The sequence below is a fragment of the Talpa europaea genome (assembly GCF_964194135.1).
Source record: "Talpa europaea genome assembly, chromosome: 2".
Classification (NCBI taxonomy): domain Eukaryota; kingdom Metazoa; phylum Chordata; class Mammalia; order Eulipotyphla; family Talpidae; genus Talpa; species Talpa europaea.
This window is the reverse complement of record NC_140068.1, coordinates 138,146,379-138,156,858: the sequence shown is the minus strand read 5'-3', so window position 1 is coordinate 138,156,858 and position 10,480 is coordinate 138,146,379.

Below are 10,480 nucleotides of genomic sequence, written 5' to 3'. Positions count from 1 at the left end.
GTACAGTCAGAAGCACGGGAGGGTGAGAGAATTCACCAGAGCCAGAGCGGGGAACAGAACAGGCAGAGTGACGAAGTACACTGCTGAGGGTAGCAGCGGGCGGCAGGAGAGGTCTGCATGCCATGTGAGACCCTCCCCCGGTGGCCAGGGAGCAGCCAGGGATCGAACCAGCGCTGCAGAGGCTGCGGGCAACTTCGCAACCCAGCACTCAACCGCTGCACCACCGGGGAGGCCCTCGATACAGTTTTTTTAATGTCCTTTGGTTAATCTCTACGAGTGTAATCACTAGATCTAGGGTAGATACAGTTTTAGTGTTTTTAGGGTCCTCTACCCAGTTTTCCATAGTGGCTGGAGCACTGGCAACAGCAGTGTAAGAGGGTTCCCTTATCTCCACATCCTCCTAGTATTTGTTGTTTCATTATGCATAAAAGAACAGGGGTAGAGGCCAGAGGTGCGGGGTGGGGGGGGGGCAGTGAGAGGACTCACCAGAGACAGAGCAGGGAACAGAACAGGCAGACTGAATGAAATACACTGCTGAGGGGAGCACTGGACGAGTCAGGAGAGGTCTGCTGCGCCATGTGGGTAGCTCCCTGGCTGGGGATGGAACTCGTGCTGCAGTGGCTGCGGACAGCTTCCCAGTGCTGACACATAACCCCTTGTGCCACAGGGAGGCCTCAACCCAGCATTTTTAGAAGAATATATGAGTACAGCTTCATGACCTTGTGGAGGGAGTGATAGCTAAGTAGGAAACTCATTTGCACTCAGCCATTGTTTGAGATTTCTAGTCTTTTGGACATTGTTGATGGTAAATTGGACTAAGTCTCTTAGGGTCAAAACACAGTAACACACCAGCTCACACTTGTGAGAATGGCCCCCAATGAGAAGTGACCCCCAATGAGAAGTGTTGGGGGACAGGGAGAGCCAGGAATCTTATGCCCTTGGATGAAAGCGGGTATGGACACTACAAAAAGTAGGCTGCACTGACCTTTACAAAATAACAATGGAAATACCATATGACCCAACCTCTCACTCTTGGTCATCTGTCCTTACATCATCAAACTATCAGCACAATTAGCCATATGCTCTGTAGTGTTTATTCCAGCCCCATGACAACAGCATCCCATGGTCCCTGGGAACAGCCCGAATGCCTGTCCATAGGGGACAGGGTCAATGTCTACACTGTGCAGTACGTTCACCGCAAGGAGCCTTGACAGGCAGCGATGGAGCAATGGAGCGAGTCCAGGGAAATGTGAGCAGTAAAGCAATGAAATAAAAAATACTGGATTTAGCTAGTGGACAATAAGACGACCAAGTAAAACAAACACTGGGAGACATTAATAAACAAGGGGGGGTGTAGGGGATCATTGGGGAAGGGGGTGTTCAGGACAGTGGCAGAGAATACAACTGAACTTCATGTCCACAACACACACCAACGAGAGTGTAAGAAGAGACACGGAGGGAAGGTTGAGGGGACAGAGCCCCAAGGAGACGTGACAGCTAAGGATTGGCCCCAATGACCGGATTTATAGTCCAGGTCACCCCACTCCATTCTGTTATTTCCGAGTACAGCTGTTTCTCCCCAGTGAGGGCCCTGCCAGCTCCTGCAGCTGCACCCCAGCCCCACCCTGTGGACTGGAATTAATCCCCTCGCCTCTCACACAAAGGGAAACTGCAGGTGGATCGTGGGTTTACATGGGAGATGTAGAACCCTAAACTCTTAGAGTAACCCAAAGGGAACATAGTCAGGACCAGCACTAGGTGAAGAGTTCTTAGGTCTGACCCCAAAAGCCCATTCATGGGAGGGAAATTGGATAAATTCACATGCAAAGGACTGATCTGTCTGCCCCACCAGCAGGGGCATCACAGAGGAAGGTCTCCAGGCCCCTAAGGCGCTGAAACACCCCAATAAGAGCCCTGATCAGTGCTATTTTAGATGTAATTCCAGTAAGTTCAATAACAAAATTTCCAGAACCCCTAATCCCTGTTCCTGCATCCACAGGGACCCCAAGCTCATCCCTAAATCACACAAGACACAGACTTGGCTCCAGCCTTTCCTTTCAAAGAAGCCCCTCATTCTAGGCCAGGGCAGCCCCAGGGGACGGGAGAGGGTCAGGGAGAGGAGGGGACAGGAGAGGGCAGGGGTAAGGAGAGACCTAAGAACCTGAAAGGGTGAGAGACCTGTAGGGATTTGGGGCTTGGGCACTCCTTGCCCACCTGGTACAGCATCTCCCTGTACAAACCACCCTGAGGAAAGTCCTCCTGGGGGTCAGGACCAGCCTCCTGTGAGAAGGAAAAACCAGGAGCAAAGCAATGGCAGCTCTGGGCACCTCCCAGCTGGGCCAGCCTCTGAGTTGGGGGTGTCTGTGACACTGGAGGCTATGACACCCCATAGGCGGTGAACCCCCACCCAGGGATTTTGGTCCTGCCTCAGAGGGCCAGTAAGGACATCCCCAGAGGGCAGCAGCCCCTGGCCTGACACGCTCACCCCCCAGGTGGAGCCTCTCATGGGGAAAACTTCCTTTGGGTCAAAGTCTGCCTGTTCTCTCCACCGTCTTGCCAGGTCGAAGTGACACTAATGGTCACACCTGTTGGCTTAAATGAGCACCCTGCCCCCTAGGGTCTAGAGATCAGGCGCTCCTGAGCCCTGTCCAGTGTGGGCAGCTTCCTGATGCTTCACCCTATTCCTGCTGTGCCCCCAGAGAGCAGAAGTTTCCCCTTTGCCTGGCCTGATGATGGGTCTAGCAGGGACCACAGTCATGCCCAGCCCGCCAGCGCCACCGTGTGGCTGGAACAGGAAGGAGCCCTCGCCAGAGGCCACTGCTCCATGGAGGCCTGGCTGGTCAGCCTTTTGCACTGGGACTTGGCTCTTTTGTCTTAGGAGAAGGGGTGGGGGGCAGACGCTACCAAACAGGACCCCCATTTAATGGCCAAGGTTCCATCGGGCATAGAACCTTCAGCCGACCGAGCCTGGAGCAGGACTACAGGATCCCAGTGCAGGTTGAATTATTTCCCCCCCCTCCTCATGCCTGACATGCCACCCCCACCGAGGGTGCAGAAACCAGGTCAATCCTAGATTGTGGCCACATTAACATGCGAGGAGCAGCCACTTCTCACAGAAGGAGTTGCTCCCCACAGAAGGGTCCTCCTCACAGAAAGGGTTGCAACCCACTGAAGGGTCCTCCACACAGAAGGCTCGGGGAAGATTTGGGCTGTGCCCTTGTGGCTCACATGATGTCATAGATATATAAGCACTGTGCACCCCAATTTGGGAGCAGACAAAACCACTCCCAACAGGCCCCACCCAGCAGCCCAGGGCTATGGGAGGGTGTCACCATCATCACCTGTCAAATAAAGGACAGTGACTCTGTTGTCATGGCTGGGCGGGCCACTCTGGTACTCACTGGGTGGCCCAGAGCAGGACCCAGTGCTTCTGTGGCAGAAATCTATGGTCATGGCCCCTACTCAGTGGCTGATTTAAAATCAGAGCAGACTGTGGCACCATTCCTTTCCCTGAGCCCGGGGAGACTAGCCTCATAGTCAGAAAACTGCACCTGCCTCTCCCTGAGACACAACGGACAAGCTGTGTCCCACAGCCCGGCATTAACCACTGTCTCTGTCTTCTAGGTGGGTGGAGGACAGGGGCCCACTCAAGCCTCTACTACATTCACCCCCGAGCCTAAACCACAGGCCAGAGGCCGGTCCTCACTGATGGGAGGAGGGTGTGCTGTGGGGGCTACAGCAGGCCCAGAGGACAGGACCCTTAGTGGGCAGGTCAGTGTCTGTGGGTTCTTCATCCCCATGAACAATGCCTGACCACTCAGCTCAGGGAACTACAGCAATGGGGTGTATCTAACAGATGGGGGAAACAAAGACACCTTTAAGCTCATGAGTGGAGACTCACCCCAGATGGTGTCCACAGCATCCAGAAGTCCCAAACGAAGGCTGCTCAGCTAGGATGGAGCCGCCTGGCCAGTGAGGGCCTGGAGCTCATGGCCCATGGGCAGCAGCGGCCTGGATCCAACTCCCCGCAGCTGGGGGTGCTCACAGGCGAGGCCCTGAGATGACGCAGCAGCAGCCGCCACAGCGCGGCCTGGAGGCTGGGAAGGCAGCACCAGACGCCAGACCAGACAGCAATGGGGCAGCCGCACTGGGAGGCTGTGTGAGATGGTCAGGAGTGTCAACTGCTCCTAGTGGTGACCCAGTCAAGGATGCCAGTCACCTGTCAGCTGTCCTGGGTCGACTGGGCAGCAGCAGTCACCAGAGTCACCAGGAGGGGGCACTGTCAGAAACACCAGCATCACAGCTGCCTGTGGGTTGGTGGCTACACCAACACCAAGCAGCTGCTTGAGACCCAGGCCGGGGCAGCTGCTGCCCCTTCAGGCGATGTCACAGGCAGGGTCAGAGGGCAATGGCCCTGGGCTCTGCGAAGCTCTTGGCTTCTCTTATTTCTTCAGAGGTCACTGCTCAGGTTTGTTCTTTGCTCTTCTGATCTCGGGAAGTTAATCTTTTCTTGGAAGTGTAACAGGGTGGTCCCCAGGAAAGGGGGAGGTTCCCTGCCCCACCCGAGGGTGGGTGGGAATGGCCCAGAGCAAGGCCCCAAAGCCTGCCACAAGTCTAAAGCATCCTCCAGTGGGGACCCACAGAAAAGGGTCAGAAACAACCAGACAAGCCCGGAAGGAAAAGAGCAAAATCAACATCAAGATAAAAGCTGCCATTGTCACCTCCCCATGGGTCTCACCCACATCTGTGTCACCCAGTCCACGACCAAAAGACAAGCGCAGTTTCTTCACGTGTCTCTAGGCTCCATGCGCCTCCTCCAGGTCTCCTGGCTCCATCCTGCTTCCTTCCTCAGTCTCCTCTGCAGCTTCTCCTCTTCCTGCTCAGCTCCACCCTCCCTTGGGTGGGGCAGGGAATCTCCCCCTTTCCTGGGGACCACCCTGTTACAGAAGCATCAGGGCCAGAGCGCGCATCCCAAGCTGGCGCATGCCCTGCCTCATCTCCTGTCAGAGCCACCCCCAACCCCTACCAGTCTGATTGGACCAGTTGCCAATCAGCTCACAGCTCACACCTGGTCAGCCATTTCACCATCCAGGCCACACGGGGCTCTCTACTGCCTAGAGCTGGAGGAGCCACAGCCCTGGGGCTGGCCCCGTGGGGCCTCAGGGGAAGCACGTTGGGGGGGGCAGTGTAGGGGAACCCCTCTGCCTCCTCAAGCCAGTGTGACCTCTGGTGGCAGCAGTAAGATTCCCACCACTTGCACCTGTTTGCACTGGCCACAGGCAGCTTCTGGGCTGGAGGGAAAACTCACTGCTCTTCCAATGGCTCCCGCCACTCAGCGGGCACAGAAAGGGCTGGTCTTGCCCAATAGCTTGTGCTATTGGGGACCCGCTTTCACTGTCACTGAAATGAGAAATCTGTCCCCAAAGTACAATGGCTTTGGACCTGTTACCTCCTCACAGGGAGCCAGCTGGGCAAAACCCGAGCAGAAGGCGGTGGCCCATCCCCAGGATCTGGGCTGTGTCATCTCTAGGAAATCCTACCTGTGAAAGGTCCTTGCAGCAGGCCGGAATGCAAAAGCCTACCCAGAAGCCCACCTGGGGGGCAGGAATGTGGATACCTGCCTGGAGGACTCAGACAATGAGCCTCTCCCTCCCCCTACCAGTCTCTTCTCAAAGAACCTCTACCTGCCATATGAACCTTTTTGCGCCCTACAAACTTTTCCCGCCGTAGGAGCCCAACTTCCCTCCTGACCTCTCCTCACCCTATAAAACCCTGCTTCCCCCTGACAACGTGCGCGACTCCACTGACCCCCGCCTTGGGTCTGTGAGGTCCGCCCGGGGCGCAATAAACTTTCCCTCCCTTTGAGAAATGTAGCCTGGCTCTCCTTGTCTTTACCGCGCCGAACCTTTCATCTTGGTGCCGAAACCCGGGAAGGCCGTGTCCCCTGGCGCCGGGGCCGCCTTCCCGTCCCTGGGACCTCTCCTCTCCATTGCAGACATCTCACACCCACCACTGCCCTTAATCCTTGGGGTAAGTCACTGCCTGACCTTCCTTCCTGGGAGGCCCTCGCCTCTGGCAATTCGGCTCCTCTCCTGACCCCGTACCGTGGTTGGCTGTTCCGTAAACCGTGGGCCCACGTCAGCCAACTCCCGTACACCTAGACCCTGGATCTGGGGACGCCCTTCCAGACTAGGTGCCCGAATCCTAGGCGCAACCGAGCGGTGGAGACGTCCCCCTCGCTTGTCTGCCTCCGTTCCGAAGGCCAGGACCGAATCGGGGGACGCCGCAATTCCGGGCCTGCACCCCCAACGGCCAGTTCAGGTTCGTGGGACGCTGCGTCCTGACTCTGTGCTCCCATTAGTTGGGAAAGGAGCTGACTTGGTCATGGGGTCTGCAAATTCCAAGCCAAATTCCAAGCCAAGTTCCGGCCACTCCCCTGGGATGCCTTCTCTCAAACCTCGGTCCGTTGGGACTAAGGCCACATAACGCCCTAAGCGTCTCATTTTTTACTGCAACAGATAATGCCCTAACAGTCTTGCCTTTCACTGCAACACTACGTGGCCTCAGTATCAGTTGGACAATGGCTCCCACTGGCCCAAACATGGCACTTTTGACTTCTCCGTCCTTACAGACTTAAACAATTCTGTCACCGCAATGGAAAATGGTCAGAGATCCTTAGGGCCAGGCTGTCTTTCTCTTGCGCTCTGCCCCTTCCCTCCCTCCTGAAAACCTGCCGTACTTTCTAAGTCTCAAGACTCCTCTCACTCTTCGCCCTCTGCAGACCCCTCTTCAAAATTCTCTAATTCTCTAAATTCTCAGTCTTCACCTCCTCCAGCTCCCCAATCCAGCCCCTCCCCCCTTTCTTTTTTACCTCCTAGCCGCCACACCTTCTCCCTGCTGATCCTCTTCTCCCTCCCCGCAGGGAAGTGGGGGGGACTGAAGGAGGAGTTAGAGTCCATGTTCCTTTCTCTGTCTGATCTCTCCCAACTTGAAAAGCGTCTTGGCTCTTTCACAAACTATCCCACTACCTACACCTAAATTTCATTATCTTATCCAAGCCTATGACCATACATGCCATAATTACATGTTATCCTCTCTTCCACCCTGACCCCTGACCTGTCCCCTAGCTGGTCTCCAACCGGCAGCGCCTAAACCTATAAACTTTCATAAGCTCAAAAACATTACCCAGTCTTCCTCAAAAAATCCTCCTGACTTCCAAAGGCTGAGAATGGTCCTCAAACCCCTATCCGGGATCTGCTGAACATGGCCTTTACAGTATTTAACAACTGGGAGGAATGGGACAGGGCAGAGAGGGAACTCCGCAGTCACCAGAAGGCTGAGCTTCAAGCTCAGGCCCCAGTAGCTGCCTTGAGACTGCCAGGCCCTGCTCCTCCAACGACCGCAGCGCCTGCTGCCCGACAGAGGACGACAATGGGCCCCATGGGCCGCAACCAACCGACCGCCACCGAAGCCTGCTTCAAGTGTGGCCAAGAAGGCCACTGGTCCAGACAATGCCCCAACCCCCGCCCTCCGCCAGGACCGTGCCCCATCTGCAACGGCCAGGGTCACTGGAAAAGTGACTGTCCCTCCATGCCTGGCTGTGGTGGGCCAGTCCTTCCAGCCCCTGCAACTCTTGCCACCGGCGGTCTTGGGTTTGGTGGCTGAGGACTGAAGAGGCCCAGACTCAGACTCTGATAACCTTTGAGGAGCCAGGGTAACAGTCAAGGTAGCAGGTAAGTCCATCTCCTTTCTGGTTGACACGGGGGCTACCTTCTCTGTCCTCCCCTCCTAATCCGGTCAAGTTTATCCTTCTCAGGTCTTGGTTACGGGAGTTGACGGCCTTCCTTCTCAGCCCAGGACCACTGGTCCGCTCTTTCCTAGTCATGCCTTCTTGCCCTACACCACTCCTGGGTCGCGATCTTCTGACCAAACTCAGGGCTACTCACTCATGGTTCCACCACCCTAGCACTGCTCTCATCCTCCCACGACTCCAAACATCTCCTCATCCTTCTCAGGACTCCCCGCTGTCTCCTTCCACTGTCAACCCCATGTTCTGGAATATCTCTATCCTGATTGTTGCCACCCATCGTACCCCAGTCCTCATTCGCCTTAAGGATCCCTCTTCTTTTCCCTCTCACCCCCAGTTTCCAATCTCCCTCACTCACCGTCCGGGTCTCAAACCCATCAGCCAACGACTCCTGGAAAAGTAACTCCTTACTAGTATCAACTCTGTAATACTCCCATTCTCTCCATTAAAAAGCCTGATGGTTCTTATCGCCTAGTTCCAGACCTTCGCCTCATTAACGAAGTGGTGGTGCCTATCCATCCTGTAGTGCCAAACCCCTACACCCTTCTATTTCATATACCGTCTCCTACCACACACTTCTCTGTACTTTACCTCAAAGGTATTTTTTCATCCTTCTAAATTCTCAATGTTACTTCCTATTCGCTTTTACTTGGGAAAATCCGGACACACACCTCCCAGCAACTGGCCTGGACAGTCCTGCCTTAGGGTTCCCCAGACAGCTCTCATCTGTTTGGTCAGGCATTAGCCAGTAATCTCTCGGCATGTCATACTCCACCCAGCACTCTCCTGCCTGTCTCTGGTCCCCTTTCTGCCGCCCATTTCTGTCCTGAAATCCTGAAAAAAATATAAACCTCCAAACTGACTCTCCTTTGTCAGATGCCTCCTGTGTTTGTAGACTGGCAGCTCTTGCGAAGATGCGCGCGGTCAGCGGAGGGCCACCTAGGCCACTGTTACCATCGATCAGGTAATCGACACAGGAAAACTGCCTGTAAGAACCACCTCCCAAAAGACAAAACTCATAGCACTTAACTAGGGACCTAACCCTCAGCAAACATAATAAAGTCAACATCTATATAAATTCAAAATATGCCTTCCTTATTACTCACAGTCATGCTGCGATTTGGCAGGAAAGGGGGTTCCTTTCCACCAAGGGGTCCCCCATCATGAACGCTAAACTTATCCTTAAACTTTTAATAGCCTTGCAGCGTCCAACTGAAGTCGCCATGACCCACTGAAAGGACACCAGCTGACAACTCTTATGTGACCACAGGGAATAACAAGGCGGATGCAAGGGCTTTTGCTCTCACAACTGACTCTGCTGCAGACCCTTCCCCTATTCTCTATCAGTCCCCTCCATCACTCCGACTTAGGAGCCTAATGAGCGCCAATTCCGGAGTCTGCTCTTCTTCCACCCCTCCTTGAGTGCAAAAGTCTAACAAATATGTTCCCGTCGTCAAACCTGTGCTCGCATGTCACCTCAAAGGGGAGTTCGCCTACCTTCTTTTGCAGCTCACCAACTGCGTGGACACCTACCCGGACAGGATTGACCTCTCCCTACCCAGGCAACTGCTCCGGGAACACACAGACCGGTACTTACCCAGTCCTGCCTCGGATCTCGACCTCCTCAACCAACCTTCCCTACCACTGCATCCAGGAGACCAAGTCCTGCTCAAATCGCTTCAGCCAAAGCCACTGCAGCCTCGGTGGACCGGCCCACACACGGTTATTCTCACCACGCCTACAGCGGTAACACTTCTGGGACACCCCTCCTGGCACCATCTATCACGGGTCAAACGTGCCCCTGAAGACAAACAGTATGTATGTTATAACCTGGCTCCTACTAGGATGTGCCTTTCTTGTCAAAATCTCCCCTAGCTCAGTGTCATGTGTATGGAAATTCAAAGTTAGGGAGACCTTTGTCTCAGGATCCACTGAGACCATCCACTAGGTGGGTACTGCGGAGTGCCCACAGGCCGGATGCAAAGCACCCATCACTCTCACCCTAACTCTTTCATCGATTAATAACCCTATAAACTTTTGTTTCTTTACCATCAAACCTTAGATCACTACAAAAACACCTATAGAGAATATGGGGGTGCCCTTACCAGTCATGCACAGTGCACCTTCCAGACAAAGGCCAAATGTTCTCTCTGGTCCGTCATAATACGGGCTTCAATACGAATCAAGTTAGCTATGCTATTTCAGATCCTTGGGACCACCGTTGGGTACAGGGAGTCCAAGCCGCAGTGTGCACTGGCTGGCATTCCTATCCAGTGGCAACACTGTCCATCTCAAGGGAATATGTCCCGACACAAAGTCCAAGTCTCCCAGGACATCCTCCATTCAGAACAAATCCTATAAAATCAGCTAACATCATCAGAAAAGACCGAGACACCCTCAACCTAAATTCATATAATCCAAAACGCTATAACCTTCCTAAATGACTCTTTTGGGACTAACACCTCCTCTTGCTTCCTCTGTGCTTCCCTTCGGAGGCCTCTACTGGCAGCAGTCCAATTAATCTCAATACCACTACGACCAAGATAACGGACGCTGCTTGCCAGACTCCCCAACTCTCAGTCCCCCTATGGGACTCCAATCACAGCTACCCCTGCTAGCAAACTGATGCCCTTGTCAGCTTTCATTCCTGTGCTTCTAACATTTCGGTTACTT